This window comes from Oenanthe melanoleuca, chromosome 2 (genome assembly GCF_029582105.1).
Source record: "Oenanthe melanoleuca isolate GR-GAL-2019-014 chromosome 2, OMel1.0, whole genome shotgun sequence".
NCBI classification, from domain to species: domain Eukaryota; kingdom Metazoa; phylum Chordata; class Aves; order Passeriformes; family Muscicapidae; genus Oenanthe; species Oenanthe melanoleuca.
Genome location: NC_079335.1, coordinates 30205418 through 30221812, shown reverse-complemented (window position 1 = coordinate 30221812; position 16395 = coordinate 30205418). Strand labels below are relative to the sequence as shown.

General features: G+C 41.4%; 1 protein-coding gene across 1 annotated transcript in view; it reads left to right on the top strand.

Annotated features, from left to right (window-relative positions):
* Window positions 1-611: 611 nt before the first annotated feature.
* The window catches only part of ZFHX4 (zinc finger homeobox 4), a 150064-nt gene continuing 134280 nt past the window's right edge, over window positions 612-16395 (top strand). Inside the window, exon 1 of the mRNA XM_056483682.1 lies at window positions 612-1091. The gene's annotated coding sequence lies outside the window, so the exon portion shown is untranslated. The remainder of the gene's footprint in view (window positions 1092-16395) is intronic.

The following is a 16395-nucleotide window of genomic DNA, read 5'->3' as shown; positions in this document are numbered from 1 at the left end:
ATACGATGTAGGATGTGAGTGTTCATATGTGTGCATTTGTGTGCGTATGTGTAAATAAATCCATCTTTATCTCTGTATGGGTAGTTGTTCCCTATCCTATATATATTACCTTTCCTTTTGCAGATGTGTCATATATTCATTAGCCCACTGAAAAAACGGGATGCAAAATAATTTTTTTTCATTAAATCCCCATTAAAAGAGACAAAATATAACAGATGAACAGACAGACAGGCAGAAATATCTCCCTGATGCAATAATTAATTTGGGGACCGTTTCTTTTTAAGTTTCCGAACAGTTAAAAGAGCAAGTCTGCCACCCTCCTATTTTTTTTTTTTTTTAATTTTCCCTAGCCATCTACTTTGTGTGCCTGTGCGTGTGTGTCTGTGTTACTAATGAAGTTTGCAGACTTGTGTTTGTATCCATGAGCTCCCTTCTGCTGCCCCTTCTCTGGGCTGGCTCTGTGGCTCCCGCAGCCCCGGCGAGCCCCCGGCAGCCGCGGCAGCTCCGGCTTCTCGGGCTCCGGGGCTGCGCGTCATTTGCAGCCCGGAGAATGTTGATCACCTCACTAATTACACCTCTCCCTCTTCCCTCTCCTCTCCCTCTCCCTCGCTCTCCCTCTCCCTCGCTCTCTTTACTCTCTCTCCTCTCTCTCTCTCTCCCCTCTCTCTCTCTCTCTCTCTCTCTCTCTCATTCCCAGAGTGCATATCGGGAATAGACACACAAAGACATGCGCACTCAACTTAATCAGCCATTTTTTTAAACAGGGCTAAAACGATAATAATTAGCAGAATAAAGACATATCGGATTTTCATTTCCTTTCCTCCTTTTCCCAACCCCTTCACAACCAAACAGCGAGACCGCGGTCGGCACATGCTTTAACAACTCCCGGACCCCAAAGGACCGCTCCATGCCCCCCACTTCTTGCTCAATCATTTTTATTTTCACCCAATAAAGTTGGAGGATTATTTTTTTTTATTATTTTTTTAATGAACCTTCTCTCGTTTACTTGGATGTGATCAGCTGTTAAGTAAATAAAGCAAAACAAAAAAGAGAGGCGAAGATCCAGTAGGAACTGCGAGGGGAAATGGAAAGTAAGTTTTTTCTTTAACTTTTATTGAGTAGTTTGTGTTAAATTTAGGTCGAGTATCGATTATCTTTCCAGGCTGATCTTGCACAATCTTTGATATTTCGCTCTCGCTCTCTCTCTCTCTCCCCCTCTCTCTGTGCCTCTTTCTCTCTCTCTCACATACACACACACACACTCACATCCCCAGATCCCATGTACCTCTCCCCTCTCTCTCTCCCCCCTTTTTCTGCCTGTTTCCCCACTTTTAGGTACAGTATTTGCTCTCATTTCGGAAGGAGGGGCTGCTTTTTCTCTCTCCCTTCTTTCTTTCTCTCACTGCCTTTCTCTTTTATTCCGGGGGTTACGTTTTGTTTGTGTAATTTTTTTTTTTGTTTTGGTTTGGGGCTGTGGGTTTCTTTCCTTATTTTTTTTTTTCCTTTTTCTTTTTTTTTTCTTTTTTTTTTTTTTCCTCTTTCGGGCTGTAACTTTCAGATTAAGTGGAGGACCCTGCTCGCTTTGCAGAAGAGGTTCGGGGGATGCCCCCCCACTTTTTATTTCGCTCTTTTTTCCTAGGGAGCTCGGGGAGGGGGGGAATCCTGTCAGATTAGGGAAGACGTTACGGCTGTCAGAAGTCATCCCTTGCCAGCCCCTTTGGAGCTCGCACTCTTCTCTCGCAGCTCGGTCCCCCCAAAACTTTGAGGTGCCTTTTGAAGACACATTCTGCTCTCCCACCCTCCTCGCCTCTCCTCCTCATCTCCACCCCCCTCGGCCTCTCAAACTTTCGCTTTGGGCGCGGGGGGGATGCCAGCAGGGCAATGGGGACCCTGACTGCGTGCGTGTGTACAGGAGAAGGTTGTGGGGTGCTTTTTCCCCTCTCCCCCCCCTCGTTGTCCCCCGTTTTGTTTCGCAGGTAGGTTTCTCAGGAGCAGAGGCAGGGTGGCCGTGCGGGTGTGTGTGTGTGTGCGCGCAGGGGGATCGCTGCTGCTGCCGGCTCTGGCAGCGGAGCAAGCGGAGCCCGTTAGGAGCGCGCTCTGCCTCTCTGTCAGTGGCGCGGCGCGGCGCGGGGAGGCGGCCCGGCCCGGCCCGGCCCGGCTGGGCTCGGCTCGGCTCGGCCGGGCTCGGCTGGGCTCGGCTCGGCTGGGCTGGGCTCGGCTGGGCTGGGCTCGGCTCGGCGCGGAGCGGCCCCGCTGGTGGGGATGAGGAGATGCGCGGCTGCCGCTGCCTGCGGGCGGCTGCCGGCCGGGCAGAGCCCGCGGCATCCGCGCCGAGCCGAGCCGAGCCGAGCCGCTCCGCAGGAAAGGCTCCCGCGGGCACGGTCGGGGACTGCTTTCAGCGAAGCCTTTCTGGGAATTTTTTTGAAGGAAGTGGTGGTTTTGCGGGACAGTCGCCCTTTCTTTTCTTTTTTTTTTTTTTTTTTTTTTTTTTTTTTGAACCGAGGGCTAAGGTGTATTTGAAAAAAAGAGAGCAAACAGACAAAAAAAGAGAAAAAAAAAAGGAAAAAAAAAGCTCATAAACAGCGAGCCGCAGTTTGGTTCCTGCTCTAACTGCTCGTGCCAGAATCAAGTGCATCCCTTCTCATCACGGCGGCTAATGGCAGACGCGTCCCTGCTTTCCCGTCCATCCTGACATGAAATTTCCTACAAAATTGCTAATAAACTTTCCCCCCATCCGATGCCAACTTACGGCGGTTCCCCTCCACTCCTCCCCTGGTGGATCTTCTCTCCCCCACCCCCCCAGCCTCCCCAGCAGCGGCAGCAGCAAACACACGGGTTGGTATTTCTTTTGTTACCTGCGAGCCGGGCGGCCGGGGGTCTCTCATCGGCTGCTTAGGGCACTGGGTCCAACCGAGAGAGGAGCCACATCAGTCGGGTTCAGCCTGTTTCACCTCAGCGCCGTCCCGAGGAGGCTTTAGCCACCATTCAGTAACACACCCTCCTCCTCCTCCTCTTCCTCCTTAGGTACCAAGGCAGAGATCGCAAACATAACACCCCCCTCCCCACCAAAAAAAAAAAAAAAAAAAAAAAAAAAAAAAAAAAAAAAAAAAAAAAAGCCCAACCAAAAGACAACTTGCCAGGCTGAAGATGGTGGAGATTTACATTAAGCCAGACACAGGCAGGTTCACTCAGGAAGTCTGACCATCCCGTTTTCTGACAGTTGCATTTCCTCGGCTCCATTCCGTCCTCCTTTTTTTTTTTTTTTTTTTTTTTTTTAAATTTTCTTTTTATTAGCCTTGCTCCGGTTTTATCAAGGATTATGTAGTTGGCAGGAGGAGAGCGAGAGAGTGGAAAGAGAGGGCTCGGGTGCTTTTGGGGTGGCTGCTGTGAGGGTGTTTTTTTTTTTGATGGTGTATTTTTTTTTTTTTTTTTAATCGTGTTTCCCCTGGATTTGCAGTGGCTCGATCCTTAGGAGCGGTGATGGAGTGTTTAAAAAGATCATATGTAGCATTATATTTTTAGTTTGGTGGTGGATGGATGGAAGAGGTAGTGAGAAGCCTTTGCAGCCCTGCCTGTTGTTGGTTAGATTGAGGCAGAGACTTGGCTGCGATTGGGACGCGACTGTGACATGGGCATCGATCGCTTCCATTGAGAGCAATGCAAAAACACAGCCTGGGTATGTAACACTCTCAGTGCCATCAACACTTGTTTTACTTTATATTTACTGGCAAAACTGACAGAACGATCCGGAGTGCTTTTCTTTGAAATAAGGAATACAAACATTTGGATGGGAAGGTGCACAAAGAAGATCGTGGAAATAAACGGAGGGTTGAAGGTTGGGGGTTGTGTGGGGGGGAAGAACCTTAATCATCATTGCTCCACTTCCTATTCAACTGCCTGTATTTAAGGAGTTTCTGTCTTTTCTCTACTGGGGGATCCTACTAAACTGGTTGAAATGAAAAAAATCAGACTGTCAACCTTGAGGGAATATCTGCTAGTTTTCAGGGTTTGCGGTTTCAGCCGGTAGGAAGGCACACAAAATAAAAGATGGCTAGCCAGCTGTTTTAACCTCTTGCACCTGGCTCCAGAGCTGAGGCTCACCAGGATTATTCAGTTATTCGTGTTATCTGTGCTTGAATATTTATCGTGTACGATCTAGAGATCCACACAGTGCATTGTAGCATCTCTTTATCCTTTAGTTGGGGCTTTTTGGACTTTGCCAACATAAACATGTATTCAATAGTTTTCATTTTTATGATAATGAACATAGAGGGTCAATGAAATATAGAGGGAAAAGTCGTAAATCTGCAAAAGTGAAACCTACCCTAGGAACAAAGAAAGGTCAGGTAAACCATCTGTGTAAGTCACAGGAATAGTACCTGCTGTTTGGTTTATGCAGTGATACTGCTTTATTATTCTCTAAAATGGAACTTATCCGCTAGATCAAGTTAAAACTGAAGGAGAGCTGTGGAGATGGCAAATGACATTGCGTGCATCTTTCAGAACAGGGCGACAGATGTGTTCCTTGATTTTTGAATAGTTTAGGTTTATTTGTGAAGATAGGGCACCATCAAAGAACATATAAAGGGGGCTGAGAAAAATCACTGTTTAATATTGCAGAATTTACTGCTTCCATTCTGACCATGAGCCTAAATTTACACAATGAAATTTGATTATCTCTAATAACAATATTAGATCCTGCACTGGATGGATGGGAATTGAGGTGGTTTTGTTGATTGCAAGGGTTTAATGTTGCATTTCAGAATCTGATGTGGTTTAGCCTCCCTTCCATTAACTGGAAAACCCCTGAGGTTTTACAATTATTTCTTAAAGATAATACATTTAAGATTGCATTGGTAGGCTGAAGAAAAGTCATAAAGGCAAGAAGGGAAGCCCTTAATAACTCTTGAGATTCAGACATGTTCAGCAGTTAGATTGGCTCTGACTTCACCAAGGGTCGACAATGTGTCATTTCCATGAAGCCAAATTGCCCTCTGCCTATATGATATTAATGTGCAAATCAATATTTCAGGGATTAAATTTCCCTTCTTCATTTTTTATGGTTTCTACCTCAATAAGTCTCAAGTCTATTAGAAGAGGCTGGATGATTTAAAATCTTTCACTGCAGAATGGCTTGTCGTAGCCTTGTTTCACAGACCGTTTTTTGGATTTTCGTTATAAAAGACTAAAGGCATTCCAAAGAAGCTGATAGTCAATATAGGGACATGCTCACTGTTGTAAAGCCCTTGTTCGATTAAGAGCTAAAAAGGTATTGAAAATATAATATATATGCTTATATAATATATATACATTCTACTGCTTTAAAAATATTGTGTTAATCACCTATTGATTTATTTCAAAATCAATTGAAGCTCCTTTCTTATTAGTGATTTGTTCAGCATTCTTCAGCCTTGTTGTTAATTTTCTTAAGCAGCATGCATGAATTAATCTGCTGGTAGAATGTGTTTTGGTGTCTTTTTGAAACATATTTAAACTCAGGCATTTTTACCTATTTAAGCTAAGTGGCATGAGCAGTTTAGTTTTGTGGGGGAACCAGGAGACTTTGAATTCAGCATTGTTTTAATGAAGCTCAGGGGCATTTTGCAAATATTTTATGATTTATGCTCATATGCTTATCAGTAATGTTTATTGAGAGTTTCCATTGAATATTCAGGATCAGTTAAAAATTAAAATGGAGCTATCTGATCTGGAAGGAAACAATACATGACAGAAAATTTAAGTCAAAATATGAGGTTGTGACTTTATCACATAATCTTGGGAAGGCCCTACTGTCTATCATTTAGTGTTGTTTTATAGTCTTAGACCATCTGGACTAGGTTCCGCACAGCTGCATGAATTTCATATGTGATAGAACATTTTTTCCATTCAGTGTGAAATGTTCCTTCCTAAAAACGTACACCAGACTCGCTTAATTTAGTCTGCTAAAAGAAATGCACATGAAAAAGGACAAAAGACTCTTTAATCTCTGCAAGCTGTTTGTTTTTCTTCAAGATTCCTGTCTGTTTGGGTTTGAAAAGTCATGTTTATTGAGCAGATGATTCTGAGGTGTGACATTAAGATAATATATGATTTTTGTGCTAGTTTCTGCTCTCCTAGTTAATTTGCAGATCTACTTTTTATGCCTGTCAAAACACAGTTAATCTATTCTTATTTACAATTAATCTCAATAAAATTAATCTTAACTATGCCTTAGTCAGTAGCTTAAAATATCTAATTATATTCAATTAACTGCTGTCATAGTAATTAACACTGCTTAATTGCCTCTGCATATATTTATGTAAAGCTCATTAGTTACTGCTTGCTCTTTTTTCCTTTTCTCATTCCCATTTTTGTGGATCTGAGAGCACTGACATAAAATCCAGTCTAGTTTTTGACAATTCGGGTCTTGAAGACCTATGACAATGGCAATACGTGTGTTTGTGACCTGTTAGGTGGGTAAATATTTGTGTTTTCATATGCAAAAAGGTCACCAGAGCTGGGTCTCTAAAGTGCTTCCAGTCCAGCTCCCTCCACCTCTCGGCCTTTCCCTTACCCCACCACATACAAAAATGTTTTCTGGCCTGTTGATAGAAATATGAGAAGCCAGGTTAAGCTTTGTGTTTATAAATGAAGAGCTTTTCTGCATCTGCCTTGCGGCTGTACCCAGAAGGCAGAGCTTTGCTACTCCAGATTCATTCAAAGGGTTAAAGACTTGGCCAAGGTTCAAACTGAGAAGCGCCCAGGGAAAGTGCATGTGAATATGTACAAGTTTCATGTAATTAGTGCTTAATTATATTAACATATGCAAATTGTCAACTTAGGAGCTTGTTGAGCTGGCAAAGATCAGCCAGGCACAATTGCTGTATTGTTCTGAAACAATAATGGATTTCAAGTTGGATTGTGAAAACACATAACTAGCTATCTAATTTAACTCATACCATGGTGAAATTTCATTAGTCTCCATGGAGACTGGTTTAATTGTGCTGACTAATGTTCTGGGCTGCAGAGTGTCCTAAAAAGAAAGCGTTGTTTGCCTAATCCACCTTACAATGACACTTGTTTGTACATGTTTCCCTTGTGTGAGAATTTGCATATGCAAATAAATAGTTTCTCTGCCCCATTTGTCATGGCTGTTCATTACCCATGAAGAGGACATTGTTACTAGGCTGTTACTGAGTCTCCCAAGACAGGATAGTGTCAACCAGTCCAGCCACATTCTTTCATAATTTGTTTCTGATTAATAGACCAGAGTGAGGCTCATTCTATTCAGGCCTCTGCAAAGGGAAGGTCAGTTCTGTCACTGAAAAGAGTTTCCGCAGCAACTGAAGTTTTTTTCTCTCCCTCCCCCTCCCCCCTCGTGCTTTGGCTAAAATAATCATATTTAAAATAATGTATTCTTGCTCTAAGGAATACCGCCACTAATAATCTCTAGTTTCCTAAAGCAAAAGATAGGAAAATAAAGGAGATTCTGGTATTGGAATATTAATCCTGTTTTTGACAGAAAGGTAAACTGATATAATTGCTTTTCAGTCGAAGGAATGGGGGTTTATACAAGTGTGAAAGCATCGGAAAAGGATTAGCATTTTTTTGCATAATGAAAAGCTCTGTTGAATAGGGCACTGAATGGTTGACTGAATGACTGAGATGAAAGGAAGATGAAAATGCAGGCTCCTCTTTCTTTATGCCTATGTTCAGCTCTCCCTAAAGTTATGTTTGTCCAAGACTTGAGAAAACAAGCAGAAGCTCAGATTTTAGCAAATTGCTAAGATGCCCTGAATTTACATCATCATGCGAAGTAACACGTACGAGACTAGTGCAGCGAAAGGATAAGAAACACAGGTTTGTATGGAGGGGAGCTCCAGGAACATGACAGGCAAACCAAATATTGACTATTGGGTATCAAGGATTCCCAGCACTTTGCTTGGGGGAAAGAAAGAGGGAGTACAGGGGCCGGCAGGGAGGGAAGGAGCTGCTTTAAAAGTTGCCAATGGAAATTGTGCATCAACACATAATAATCTAATAAAAGTTTGGTATTCAAGGAAGCAGGGTTTAGTCAATATCTGTTTTAATTATTAAACTGTTTCTCCTTTGGAAAAAGTTATGAATTCTGACTCAGTGCTAAGTGTTTAAGTGGTATAGGAGCCTTGCTGGGGAAAAAATTACTCTGTCTTCGCTCGCCTTTGAAAACAGAGAAAGCTTACCGAAATAGCAATTGATACACGCTCATAAGGAGCGGGGCGTTCGGTGTGGCTGTGTCAGCGACTCAGGTTGTTTAAAACATTTGGATTCCTGTAGATTCAGGTGGTGAGAAGGGCCCTGGCCTCCTCCTGCAGTCACTGCTGGCCCCCTCTGCTTCCAGCCAGCGCAGGATCAGGCCCCCAGCCAGGGCTGCAACTGGTTAGCTGTTGACAATGTGATCAGTGCTTCTAATTATGTTCTCTCAACAGTAATTAGGGCAGTTAAAATACCATAAGTGTTGAGCCACTTTTGAAAGTGGGAAGTGGTTCTTTTGTACGTATGTAAATCAAATGCAGTGTGAATAATTATTTGTATGTGTGCATATTAAATAGGCTCTCTTTTTTATCAGGTCAACATAATTACCGATTTAGAGCTACTGTGGAAAAGTCTTGGTAATCAGGCTAAATATGAACTTATTTCGGGGATTTTTTTCCCAGTTTGAAGAACATTTATTTGTGAATGCTTTTTAGTTCAGTGTTGGGCTTGATCTCGTAATATTTAAATGTTGGAGATGCCTCTAAGAAATCAGGATCGTTTAAGGATAAATGAACCAAAACTGTAAATGCAGAAAGTGATTGGGAAGAATAGTCACAAAAATTCTCTTTTTTCAAAGATAAAGACCTTCTGGAGGTTTTAGAATGTTTTGCTACTTACTTTATGAAATTCCTTAAAACTTCTTTGAAAGGAATATACTTAGGGTATGTCTTTCATTCTGGGAAAAGCTTATTAGTGTATTTCTATAAGAAAAATGTGTTAATTAAAAAAATAAATTAATTTATATTTTAAAATATTGTTAACCAAGCACCATGTGTTGTCTCTGGCAGAGTTCCAGCCACTGTATAACTGGATAACACATGGGTTAATAATAACTTATGTGATGTCTGCATTCTTTCTGAATGGGCAGAAACCCAGCACACCAAGATTCTGAGATTCAAAATTTTAAAGAATAAGATGTAACACAAAATACACTTATATGAACAGTTGTGCAGATAGGAGAAACTAAGGCATGTATGAGCTGCTTTTACCGAAGAGGTATAAAAAAAAAACTAGTAGCTTTTGTTTCGTAGCTGTTGAGATTTGTTGTTGTTTTTGAAAGGGGTCATAAACACATGTGTTGATAGCAGGATTTTGAAGACCTGTAGAGATAAACTTGTTTTGCATAAATAAAAGCAGGAAGTTTAGTCTATAATATGTCACTCTATTTCTTTTTAATAGTCACTCTATAGCAGTTTTATACCAGTATTTTCATTATTATTGCAACTTTTGCTGTGTTCCAAACTAACCAGAAAAGTTTGCGCCAGTCTGAAATATGGCAGACTTGTTGAGGAATTACATTTTCAGCTTAAAAAAAATATTCTGAGGAATGGTTTAACTAAGTTATATGGTCAAAATAAAAGTTTCCTGTATTAAGACACTCTGTTTTATGTTCACATTACTCAGAATCGGCTTTCAATTAAAAAGAAAGAAAAAGGAGAGGGAAATTTATATTTAGATTGTAATTTGTCTGAATTATATTTAATTTGCTTTTTTGTATTTTGGAGAAAAATTTTAAAGACACACACATAAACTGGGATCTCTTTACAGACAAATCTAGCAGGCTTTTAATATTCACAGTGATCTGATTGGTTATCCCCGCTCCTAAGAAGGTGTTACAGTCCTTCAGGTCAATAGTTCACAAAGTAAGGGCTGTATGTACATGAAAGACCATGGTGACTCTGAAAACAAACATTTACCATATAGGCTGCAGCAGTGTCTGCAGAACAAGCAATGTGCACACTAGATATACATTTAAAATTGTATTTAAATAGACAAACATTCTGTTTCTTCAACAAAGAAATACATACAGAAGGCCTGTCTGGTGTGTGCTTATCACACGTAAAACCGAAAAAACTAGATTCTTCCCATTCACCCCAACTAAATTAACAATTACTGCCCTGAAATTAGAGGAATAATACGGGTGTAAAGCTGGCAAGACAGTTTTGATGTCAGCAGAAAAAGAATCAGGCCTGTAGTTACCACTTGACAATAATACCGTAAAATCAAATTCGAAAGGTTTCATCTCTTTTTGTACTACTATTTCCATTTTTAAGGAAGGTGCCAGCAGGTCTGTAAGTAAAAGGTTTTCCAGAGAGGCTGAGGGGGGTCAGTCCTTTTCCTTTTACCAGGTAACAGCAGAGCTGAGGGTCTGTGAGAGGCTGCTGCTGAAGGCTTGCTCCTCCCTGTTTTGACACTGAGGCTGCCTTATAAATTCACCTAATCTGAGATGACAAGGCACCTGTCACTGGTAGTGCTCCAGTGTTTGGGGCACTGATGGAAACCTGGACTAATCCCAGTGTGTTGTTTCCACACTTGTCCCAGAAGATGGTAGTGTAACAGATAAGAATAATCTCTTTTTCATGGCGAAAACATTACGTCTGTCTATCTGTTGGGAATGGTCCTTTGATATTTGGTATTCAGAGTACCAGAGCTTTCATAGCAAGAGAGGGGGAAAAAGTCCTTGGATTTGCCAGGTGTTACATGATGTTTTCAAATGTAGGTGATTTGCCTGCTTGGCTGTCCACCTTTAATTAAGATTCTCCTTGTTTACCACCTAACACTTCCCATGCCTTGCACACTTCAGAAAATAAGGTTCTGAGTGAAAAGTGGCTTCTTAAACAGGGAATTTATTCCTATGGGTTTTACTCAGGTCCTTTTCTGTTTGTTTTGTTTGTTTATTTGTTTGTTTAAATTAAAATATGGTTATTGATTTTGTTTACAGCACCAAGGATTTAAATTGAAGAAAACATAACATTTCTAAAATTAATTATTTAGTTATATGGCATAGGTCATCCCTCAGTCTCTCTCCTTTGAGTTTTCACAAACTGTTCACAAAAAAAATAATTTTTTTTGCCACTGCAGTGCAGTTATCTTTGGGGTGGGAAGTGCCACCCCATGCACACAAAACCACGAGCCACTCTACTAACACAAAGCAGTGTGCTTTGGGACTTTTTCCAGCAGGAGCAACTGATTTCTGTAGGGAAGAAAAATATGATTTCTCACTGAGTCGACTGCCAGCGCGCTGGGACAGACATTTCAGTTCCAGTGAAAAGCATCTCTTGAGTTTTAAGTCCTAACTGGTCTGGCCCGTGGATTTCTCTCCCGCTCGACGGGTGGTTTCCGCAGTATTTTTGCAGTTTCCAGTTTTGACTGAGGGCCTGTTCCAAAGCCCAGCGCCGCCTCATCGATTTCCCCAGGTTTGGATCAGGCCCCTGCGAAGAAGAGCGTCATCTGCCGAGGCACCCGCCGCAATTCCAGCAGCGGCAGGTCAGCGCTGCCAGGCAGCCGCCCCTGGCCCCGAGGGGAGCGCTCGCTGAAATCACAGCTTTTCCCCGAGTGGGTGGAAAGGCAACCAGAGACGGCGGAGTGAAAAAATGTTGGTATTTAAATATAGCAGAAACTGGGAGCCTGACAATAACTCAGCTACTACAGAGTCAATTCAGCCATCTGGAGATGGTGACATGTCAAAAAAAGGGGGGGTGGGGGGAAGAAGAGGCATTGTGAGGGAGAGAGAGTACTTAAAAAACGAAGAATTTCATTCCATGTTGAAATCTATTCTCCATGCAGGATACAGCTTTAATGTTGAACAGCATAGCTCTCTGAGTGGTTTTGTGCATCAAAGACGCACATAGTGAAACACCTAGTGTCGTGCCACAGCTGGATTCTAATGCTCCTGGACCAGATTTGCTTGGCCCAGCACAGAGTTTATTGTTGAAATTAGTTTGATTTTCAATGTTATTATTATTTAAAAATAGGTTTTGAGGCTGTTTGAATTTTTAAAACACGTTCAGTGGTAATGATTTATAAACATTCCTGATTGCAGCTGTAGCTGTACAGAAGGGTTGAATCTGCTCTCAGCATATTTTTTTACATGATTTTAATAATTGGAGTCAAATATACTGCGTATCTTTTAGGTTCATTTTAAAATCTATGCAATTTAAACAAATGCTGAATTGTGTAATGGTTTGTCTGGGAATTACTTAGGCTGCAGAGCATAATAATATTTTATTAGCTGTCATTTGTTTTCAAGGAAGAAAATGGTGATTTTTATGTTGTGTGTTATGTGAAAACTTGGCACTGAAACAGGACAGTCCCCAAATGTGAATTTCTTAAAAAGGTGGGACAGTAGTTGCCCAAAAGGCGAAGACTTGAGAAAAATTGGGGTAGGTCATTTCTTTCCTGAAATGAAGCAGGGTACAGATTAGGAGCCATTAAGGTTTGCCAGGAGTTGCTGGTCATAGAAGCCTGTTTAAGTGCTCACTGTCAACAAGGAAATCATGGGCAGCACTTAAAGTGGCTCACCTCTGATTTATTCATAAACCTCACACGAGCACTTGGCTTTGTTCTTGCTCTGGTAAGGGGGAACTGATGCCAATAAGAACAGGAATAAAGAGCTTCTTGCATGGTCCAAAAGTGAATAGCACTTTATCTCAAAGCATGACCTTCATTCCCAAGATCTGTTGTGTTACAGTTGACTCTGCTAGATGTGTATTCTCAGATGAATTGCTAGAATACGTTACAACAAATATATACTTTGTAAACCCTGTAGATGTAACAAGAACCGTGTAACTGGAACTTAGGTTCTAACTTGACAGAAAGGTTGCGGTATTCATAGGGAGCTGAGCGATTTCCGTTTCAGACAGTGCTTTATGTTGGTGTTTTTAATGTGAGTCAGAAGACAGTGAGCCACAGATTATGTGGCTATGATTCAAATGAAAATTTTATATTCTTTAAGGGATTTATTTGAGAAACGTATTTTGATAAGAGCACACACACAGCATGTGAAGTGATTCAGAGACTAAAAAAGAAAAAAAAAGTTGACTTTGTTTTTAGACATATTTGATGGCTGCTGCTATATTTTTGTTTCTCTAAAAAAGGCAAAGTAGTGCTCACAGTCCGCAATGGGGGAAGGGACCTTTCGAAGACGGTCAACTGCCATGTTTGCACTGGGGCAGAGGTTGAGTACAGTTACTTAAATCCCCAGAGAAACATTTAGTTAACGCTAGACTCTTTCTGATCCCGTCCGAGTCTGGTTTTCTTTCCTGCTTTTTAATGAAGTTTGTTTGTTGCTATGTTTAGGTTATGTTTTTAAACTCACTTGCATTTTCACAACAGATTTGACCAAAAGAGTCATAATGGAAGACAGTGATGAGAGTTAATGATACGTCTTTGATAAAGCAGTCCTCGTGTGCAATCTGATCACAGCCATCAGCTCATTTGTCATGGCTGAAGTGAAAATGTCAGGACCAATGAGTGTATCAGTGCTGAAGGGGGCGAAAGGGCTTTTGGAGACACTTTTGTGCTGGGAGTGGGCCATAGCTTAGATGCAGCTCTAGGGAAATACTGGGATTAGCCAACTCTGTGCACAAATCCCTAGCATAACAGAATTAGTTGGGAAAATGAGGTTTGTTAGGGAAAAAAAAATCCGTAGAACTGCTCTAGGCTTCAGCCCAGGAACTATGAAAAGCAGTAAAGCATTTTATTAAAATAATTTTAGCAATGTGAACGTGTGCACATTCCAGTGAAAATCACAACTGGTAGCCAACATACTAACACAACTCATCCTAATGCATTTTGCATATGTATGTGTGTTTCCTTCTAAAATGAACAAAAAGTGCATTAAAGAAAATACAATGTTTGCAATCTTAAAATAAGGTTAGCTGAATTTTACAAAGTGGAAATTTATTCAACATTAAAATACAGGCTGATGCTGATGATCTTTTTGCATGGGTTAATTCAAATAAAATACAGGGAAGGTCTCCCTGCTGTAGACACTTCTTTACTCAGGGGGTAATTTATAATATAAAAACATACTGATTGCCAAACTGGGATTCTCTCTTTGACTGGTCTGTGCAAAATGCTTCTGAAGAATATCACAGTAGGCAGATGTAGGATAACCTATTGTATATGCCTGTCTTGGCAAGATTGCAAATGCAAATTTTTTAGACCTCTGAAAAGAAAGATTTAATAACCTTAACAATTTATGTTTTTGTTTTTGTTTTGTTCACATTCATTACAATAACTCTGAATAATTTTGGCAGCCCGTTTCCATTTTTTTTTTTCAAATGTTGGTAGATTCATGGTTTCAGTGGTATCCTTCGGCAATGAATCCTACTGTCTAACCCCTTTGCTCCTCTCATCATCAGGTTTTAATTTGTCACAGCTTAGCTTTCTTGGAAACCTGCTACTTGTCTGCTGGAAAGCTTTGTCTCGCTTCCTGTTACATACCTAGGAAGAGCGGGGTGCTTTTCCCACTGCGTTGTCCATAAAAATGCGAAGAGATCTTGATTTCTTTGAGGTCGGGGTCCTTCTTGCCAGATGTATTCAGGTGATGTGGAACAGTGTAGGTGTTTACCAGGTAATCCCACTACCTGCCCTATGCCAGCCCGAGAGGAGTGAGTGGGAGTGAGGCATTCCATCTCCAGTGTGTGGAGCAGTTACTGAGAATTCTCAGGACACTAGATTTGTGTAGCTAATTGTCTGTCGGGCTACACCAGTTAATAATGGCTATTTACCTGCTTTGCTGTGTGCCCCATGTGTTTGATACTGTATAACTGGGGGTGTTTTAACTTCCCACATCTGCACCGAGGGCGGCCAGCAGGCTGTCGGCACTGGGCCGAGAGCAGCTTTTCTCTTTGTTTGGCGTTGCTATTAAAGGTGCTGCTGCAAGTTCATCATCTTCCCTTTGGTTTTAATGGGAGACTGAGAGGAGAATTGTTATTGCCTCTGTCGTATCACCGATCTGGTGGCTGCCACCATTCCGCGAGGCCTTGGAGCAGGAGCAGCGCGTGGCTGAGCTCTGGGTTCGTCGCTGCCGTGCGACGCACAGTGTTTGTCCGTGGTGGAAATCTCTCCACTTCTTTCCCCAAACTTGGGCAGAGCCGGTGCACGTGCTGATTGGAGGGGTGGAGGGGAGGGGATGTGTGGCAGAGCCCTAGGCTGTGCTCAGGTACCCGGCCATTGCCCCGGTAAGCGCAGGCGTCCTCGCGGCAGGCTGGCAGCCGGCCTGTGAAACCAGCTCTTGTGGCCATGGGCTTCAGGCCCGCCGTCCTTCTCGGCCTTCTCGTGCTGGGAATGGGGCCACAGGGACTAAAGATACCAGGTAACCTTGAGTCTGGCACAAAAATGTGTAATAAAGCTGCAGACACCGGTCTTTAAACCCCAAACACTTCCCTGTTTATGCGTGTCAGTGTGAGTGGCAGCAGTAAAGTAATTTATTTAATCTAACTAGGACTTATCTTTGTTAGGAGTCGCCTGCAGATTTCTTCAATTTCATGTACAGTGGATTGTCCTTTTTCAGATAATGTGCTTGTACAACCTTTTTTTTTTTGTGTTTAATTCTATTGATTTACAATATTGAAGTGATACATCTGATACCTGTTTCCTGCTCTTTGACTGTACGTAGTCAAAGAAGCTGATGGGATTCTTCCCTCCCTTCCACAAGCCTTTAGGTGTTTTAAATGTATAATTATAATTGCATGTCATTTGATAGCTGCACTAATTGCTGCCAACCATTGTCTGTTTGCACTTAATGCTGAAACCTGATCAACATCCTGCTTTGGTTGATGTTTGGTGGTAAACTTTAATTAACTCTTATTGCATTGAAGAAGAGCTCAGTCTCTGTGCTAACTAATCATTTACCTTCATTATGTCCTGACAGCTCCACTTGTTCCTGGTACTAATAGATACACCAGTCAGTAAATAAACCTGCAAACCTTCATGCCTTCAAGTTGTTCCTCATTGATATTTTGTTGCTTAAAGTATAATGGCATAAAGATAATTATTTCAGTTAGTTTTGTATCTCTGCTTTTCCAGACACTGATCTCAAATTGCCTTTTTCATGCCAGACAATATAATTTTAATAGTAACTGTAGATTTAAGATAACATTATTCCTTCAGCATGGTTCCTATATACATGCATCTTTTGAATCAATACAATTAAGCTTGTCTCCTGTTGGAATTCTTGTAATTATTTTTCTTGAAATACTTTTCCTGTAATGATATTGAAGTTAAAGTAATCAGGTTACTGGCAGATCATGTAAAATTCAACTCAAAATTGCTGGCTGCTTGATTTTAATTTGTCTGACATCAAGTTTGTTTGAAAAGGGATAATATGTGGTT